Below are 7557 nucleotides of genomic sequence, written 5' to 3'. Positions count from 1 at the left end.
TACTACACAATGCCACAATGCGCATCGGGCACACGAAGTCGTCTTACGACGTATAGGTCTATAGAAAACTTATACGTTCGCAATGCGATCATACCGTTGCCAGTCTTTTTTCTAATATATAATAAAAATACATTACGATTTGTTAAAAATTAAAATATGTGCTTAAAATTTTAAGTTAAAAAACGTTTTTAATTTGATAACTTTCAATTTTTATTTATATAAATTTATGGCTTCAATATTTTATTATTAGAATTTACCTAGTTTCCTACAGGTGAAAAAAATCTACTACCCAATTTTGAATTTTCAACTACCCAAATTATGTTTTCAACTACCAATTCAGGTTCTACTACCCATTAAAATAAGCCCTCTTCTATTTAAGTTATCTATTACCATAAAAATGCAAAAAAATATTGAGCTTTTCTGATAAATTTACAATAAATAGTAATTATAAAACTTTCTGACTGCAAATTAATCTTAACGATACAATTTTTTTAATTCTCATAATTTTTTTAAAATTTCATAAAACTTGCCAATTGAGCTAATATTATGGTAAAATAAATTATTTTTTTCATTATAAACATTTACGAAAATCAACTTTAAACGATTAAAAAAATAGGTTAAATATGTTATTTTGCTTATTTATAACATATTAATCAAAATCAGTATTAATTTAAAACAATTTTTTTTTTCTTAATTANTCCACTATGCCGCGACCCCACTGTGCTACCGTTTTTTTTTTTAATATGTAAATACTATTTTTTAATAATATTCAAACTTAGAAGTGATAGAAAAAGTCTAATTGCACATTGGAAAACATCGCGAAAAGTTGATTTAGAATAGTATATTTTTGTTTCTGATGAAAGTTCCTTGTAGTCCAGTGTATAAAACTTATAAATTTGTTAACTGTTTTAACTTTATAAAAAATGACCAAATCAGTATAATTTTTTTTATTTAGATGCATGTCTTTATCTATCATTTGATTTTTTTTATAAATCTAACCCTTTACCTGCTCACAAGAGGGATTCAAAATAATAACTTTTTTTTTTTTAGTTAAAGTAAATCATTAAAATTAATTCAGTTCTAGATATTACAATTGTAGAATCTTTTTAAATACCAAAAATTACTTAGAAATGAAATTATGATTTCTATTTAAATGTTATATTACGATAAAAATGAAAAAAAATAATGAGTTTTTCTGATACTGTATACTATAATATACTGTAAATAGTAATTATAAAATTTTCTAACTGCATATTAATCTTAAAAATAACATTGTTTTAATTCTCATAAAATTTTCTATTTAATGATTAGGCCAGTCAACGAAGGAGTAATTTTGGCGAATAGCAGAAAAAATTCCCAACCAAATTTTTTTTTTTTTTGAAGTAGGAAATTGGTGGATTATTCCAAAAGCAACATCAACTCTTATTTCTATAATTATATCCTGATTAGTAGTTCTTTGATTTTAAAATATAATATATGAATTAATACTAATTATAGTTTTTAAATTTAGTATGAAATTGATATTCAATTATTTAATATTGTAATTTAAACGGAGAAATTATAAAAATAATAAAGAAGTTATATTTTCCTTTACTTTTACGTGTATAAAAATTTAAAGGGCTTGATATAATAATTTTCAATAAAAACAGTTTGTTACTATAAAAAAATGTACTGGACTACAAGGAACTTTCATCAGAAGCAAAAATATACTTTTCTAAATCAACTTTACGCGTTGTTTTCAAATCTGCAAGTAGACTTTTTCTATCATTTCTAATTTTTTATATTATTACTAATTAAATATAAAATAATAATTAAAAGGAAAAAAAATTCGTTTTCAAATTATTACCGATTTGATTTTTAATATGTTCAAAATAATCAGTCCAAATTTTCATTTTTAACCTATTTTTTTGGTTCTTTAAAGTTGATGAAAAATTTTTGATAAAGATTTATGAAAGTTTATAATAAAAAAAATTGAATATATTACCATAACTTTTACCTCAATTACAAGTTTAAAATTGACATCTAGGCCAGTCAAGAAAGGAAAAATTGCGAAAAAAATTCCCAACCAAATTTTGTTTTTTTAAAAGTTGAATTAAAATATGTATAATGACATACTAATAGACCTCATTGATTGGAATTGAGGTTTTTTTTTACAGCCTCGCAAAAGTTAAAAAATATAAGCTTTTTTAATTTTCTCAAAAAATATTTAACTTACAAAAAAAGTTTCGTACAAAAGTTGTTTAAAAGACAATTATAAACAAAAAAATTATCTTATATTTTTTCATTTAAACAAATATTTTTCGAGTTACATTACATTTAATATGAGTACTAAAATTTATATTCCATTTTTTTCATTTTACGGTTACTTTTTATCATGTTATATTTACATTAGACAAAATGTTATAAATGCATATGTGTGAGTTTATTTATTTATTGTATCATTAAAGTGTAGTGTATATTAATATACAAGCGATAGAGTAGGTAATTGATTTGACACTTTTTTTTTTTTTTTTTTTACACAATCCGGCATATTGTGGACCACCCTGGAACTACCGCGAGATATTGCTTCAGGGCGGCCCACCCCGTCTAAAATTCACACCACCACGTTGTGAATCAGCCCGAAATTAATCAAAAGCTGATTCACAACGTGGTGTGGCCTCCCCCGTTAGCCGGATCCCCAAAGGCGGGATCCGTTGCCCGGGTTGCACCACTTGGAGGTGGGGGCAGGACTTTGCGAGGGTTGGGCAAACAGAAAATAAATCACAAACATACATAACACATAAAGACATAAACACATACAATAAGCACCTACGGCGCCAGTCTAGCCGACGCCGTAGGTACTCCCACCCTGGGCAGTCTCTGCCTCATGCGTTCGGCCTCCTCTTTTTGGTTCATCACCGATTCGGCGAACGCCTGAACCAGAGACCACCCCTCCCAGCTTCTCAGCATATGGTCCACCATGGACCCCACACCAAACGCGGACCCCAAGCGGGATTCCAAGTCCTCCCGCTCGTTGGCCCACGCTTCGCACCGGAAGAGCGTATGCAGAGCATTGTCAGCTTCTCCCGCGCGATGCCGACAGTGATCGCACGTCGGCGTGGCTGCCTTCCGAATACCGTGAAGGTATTCGTTGAAGCAGCCGTGACCGGACATCACTTGGGTCAGACGGTATGACATCTCCCCGTGAGTCCGGCCAATCCACCGGTCGAGCCGGCTGGGTCCGATGAGGGACCTAGTCCACGCTCCCGCGGATTCCTCGTCGGCCAGTCGTTGGTACCAACTGGACACGGTTACGCTCCGTAGCTGCAACCGATTGATTTGACACTATATTATTTAAACCCAACTAAACGCTAAATTGTACATTCCCAAACAACAATCATATTATGTCAATTGCCAACGGAATTTCTGGTAATCTTTTTCTTTTTCTTTGCCTTAATCCCAACTACTTGGGGTCGGCCACCCTTATCCTAAGCTTCCCCTTGACACGATCTCCCACATCTTGTACGCTCACATTAGCTGTCCTCATGTCACATTCAATAACATCCCTCAATCTCTTTTTTGATCTTCCTCTAGCTCTTCTTCCTTCAAAATTCATTTCTATAACTGTTCTTAGAACTTCCGATTCTTCTCTCCTCATAACATGACTAAACAATCGAAGTATATTATCTGTCATCTTATCCACGATTTACGCAACATCGACTACAAGGAACTTTCATCAGAAACAAAAATATACTATTCTAAATCAACTTTTTGCGATGTTTTCAAATGTGCAATTAGACTTTTTCTATCACTTCTAAGTTTTAATATTATTAAAAAATAGTATTTACATATAAAAAAAAATAATTAAGAACAAAAAAAATTGTTTTAAATTAATACTGATTTTGATTATTAATAATTTAAAATTAAGGAAAATGACATATTTCACCTATTTTTTTAATCGTTTAAAGTTGATTGTTGTAAATGTTTATAATAAAAAAAAAAATTTATTTTACCATAACTTTTAGCTCAATTGGTAAGTTTGACATTGACATAATTAAATAGAAAATTTTATGACAATTAAAAAAATTGTATCGTTAAGATCAATATGCAGTCAGAAAGTTTTATAATTACTATTTATTGTAAATTTATCAGAAAAGCTCAATATTTTTTTGCATTTTTATGGTAATAGATAACTTAAATAGAAGTAATAGTAATAATTTCCTAGGAACTTTTGTTGTTTGTTGAAAAGATTCTATAATTGAAATATTCAGAACTTAATTAATTTTAATGATTTACTTTAACTAAATGAACCAATAAAAACAAAGTTGTTAAAAAGATTTACTCAATTGAGTGTATTATAAAATTTGATTATATTTGTAAAAATCAATTGTTAATTCAGGAGAAAAAACAATCATTTTTTTTAGAAATGATTTATATAGCAACATTTTACAAAAAAAATTGTAATATTATATTCTATTAGTAGCTCACACAAATAAAGTAAAAAAATTATTAAATTACAAAGTAAAATGATTTAATTATGTAGTTGAAACCTATCATATAATACTTCATTCGTTAATAAATATTTTGAAAACATTAGAAATTAATGATTTTAATTGTTTTTATGGGGACAATGTAATAACTAACTGTTTAATTGATAAATTGAAATTTTTTTTCAATTTTTGAGGGAAATATCTTCAACTAGATACGAATTGTAGTCATTTGACGTATCGTTGAAAAAAGTAGGTCAAGTTAGTTAAAGCAGAGAAAATAAATGATAGTCATAAAAAAAATATCTTCTCAGCTTTGCATCGAAGCTAAAACTTAAAATATAGTAAAATAATTTTAATACGAATAAGAAATTTCTTCTTGCAAGGGGCGACTAAAGTGATGGGATCCTTGATCTTTATTGAAGTTATTGAATCTAAATGAGATAAAAATCAAACGAGTTAAAAATTTATANTCTAAATGTGATAAAAATCAAACGAGTTAAAATTTATACCTAACTTAAAAGAATTAAGAAAAAATGCAAAAAATTCATTGCCATACGCGGGTTGGAATCTCGTACCTCAAGCGTGTAAAACATAAATTTTACCAACTCAGCAACCGTACGTTGGTACCGTCTGATGAAAAAATTGGTTATTTAAGCTAGTTCAAATTTCAATGTTATTTTNAATTGGCTATTTAAGCTAGTTCAAATTTCAAAGTTATTTTTCTCGACTTAAAAGAAACAAACAAATTTAAATAATTTTAACTTTCTATGATATATTAATTTTAATTTATATAATATTTATGAAAATCTATACTCCCTTGTCAAGTATTTTAAAATAAAATAAAATACAAAACCCAGAATTTTAACACAAAAATAGCAAATTTTTGAATACGATAGTCATTTTTACCATGAAGACAAATCCAGAGGTCAAATTTTTTTTTTTCACATTAAAGTATATTACATAAGCTTTAATTTAAGATATATTTAAAAGTGTCAGTATTTCCGGAATACTTTCAAAAATTAAATTGAAAATATCGTAGTAACAATACGCATGTTTAAAGTTTTGACCCCCCTTGTTAAAGGGGTATGATCCGATTTACAAAAAAAGCGTGCCAGATGAAAGGGGTATATAAATATTTATTATAAAAAAATAATAATATTGATCCATACATTTTTCCAAAAGTTATATAAAATATAAATTAAATAATATAACATATAAAATCGAGATTTTTTTCACGGAAATCGTACGTTTTTCTTTAACTTTGATGTCCGTTTTCACCACGAAGACAAGTCCAGAGGTCAAATTTTTTTTTTTCAAATTAAAGTATATTACATAAGCTTTAATTTAAGATATATATAAAAGTGTCAGTCTTTCCGGAACATTTTCAAAAGTTAAGTTGAAAAAGTTCTACTTTCTATACGCATTTTAAAAGGTTTGCACCCCCCCTGTATAAAGGGAAATGGTCCGATTTTAAAAAAAAGTATGTCGAATGAAAGAAGTATATATAAAGTATTTATCATTAAAGAATAAAGTTGATTCATGCATTTTTTAAAAAGTTATAGCAACATAATGTTAAAAAATGTAAAATATAATATCAAGAATTTTTTCACAAAAATAGCATATTTTTGCATACGGTAGTCATTTTCACCATGAAGACAAGTCCAGAGGTCAAATTTTTTTTTTTCAAATTAAAGTATATTACATTATCTTTAATTTAAGATATATATAAAAGTGTCAGTCTTTCCGGAACATTTTCAAAAGTTAAGTTTAAAAAGTTAATTTTTTGTACAAAAGTTACAAAGGTTTGCACCCCCCCTGTATAAAGGGAAATGGTCCGATTTTAAAAAAAAGTATGTCGAATGAAAGAAGTATATATAAAGTATTTATCATTAAAGAATAAAGTTGATTCATGCATTTTTTAAAAAGTTATAGCAACATAATGTTAAAAAATGTAAAATATAATATCAAGAATTTTTTCACAAAAATAGCATATTTTTGCATACGGTAGTCATTTTCACCATGAAGACAAGTCCAGAGGTCAAATTTTTTTTTTTCAAATTAAAGTATATTACATTAGCTTTAATTTAAGGTATATATAAAATTGTCAGTCTTTCCGGAACATTTTCAAAAGTTAAGTTGAAAAAGTTAATTTTTTGTAAAAAAGCTACCATTTTGAAACCCTTCCTGTGGGCTGTTAAAGGGTCAAATGTTCACAAAAATATATAAAATGATAGGTAAATATTTAAGGTATCTATAAAACAAAAAATTATATCAAATTGGTCATTTTTAAAAAAAATATGGCAGTTTTAAGTAAAAAAATTGAAAAAATATCGAAAATTAGCGATTTTAAAATTTGTAATTTTTTGGGATGTTTCCCCCNAAAAAGTTATGGCAATTTTAAGTAAAAAAAATTGAAAAAATATCGAAAATTAGCGATTTTTAAATTTGTAATTTTTTGGGGGATTTCCCCCGTTTACGGGGAACGAGGGAATTTTTTTCAATTTTTGAGGGTAATGTCTTCGACTAGATACGATTTGTGATCTTTTGACATATTGTTCATCAAAATCGGTCCAGCGAGAGCTGAGATTGAGCGTTCACAGACACAAAAAAAAATAAAATAAAAAAAAAACGATAGCACAGGGGGTCACTGCACAGTGTGAACGTGGCATAGTTGGGACTAGTATAGATGATATCTGACAGTGATTAAAATCACTATCAAAAGAAACGCTTTGATGCAAATCTGTAGATAGTGTTTAATTTTAAGAAATTGGTGGATAATTGAAAAGCAAAATCCTAACTCAAAAAGAATTATGAAAAAATTACAAAAAAATCATTGCCACGTTCAATGAGTATTACTGATACGGTAAACGTTCGTCGCATTCGTTTTTTGATAAAATTGGCAATTTAAGCTTATTCAAATGTTAAAATGAATTTTTTCGACTTCAAAGAAAAAAAAAAAAACGGTAGCACAGTGGGGTCGCGGCATAGTGGAGACATTGCATAGTTGGGCTCAGTCTAGATTTAATCTGACAGTGATTAAAATCACTATCATAAGAAACGCTTCGATGCAAATCTGTAGATAGTGTTT

This window comes from Daktulosphaira vitifoliae, unplaced genomic scaffold, assembly GCF_025091365.1.
Source record: "Daktulosphaira vitifoliae isolate Bord-2020 unplaced genomic scaffold, ASM2509136v1 Scaffold_2, whole genome shotgun sequence".
In the NCBI taxonomy this organism is placed as follows: Eukaryota; Metazoa; Arthropoda; class Insecta; order Hemiptera; family Phylloxeridae; genus Daktulosphaira; species Daktulosphaira vitifoliae.
This window is presented reverse-complemented; position numbering follows the sequence as displayed.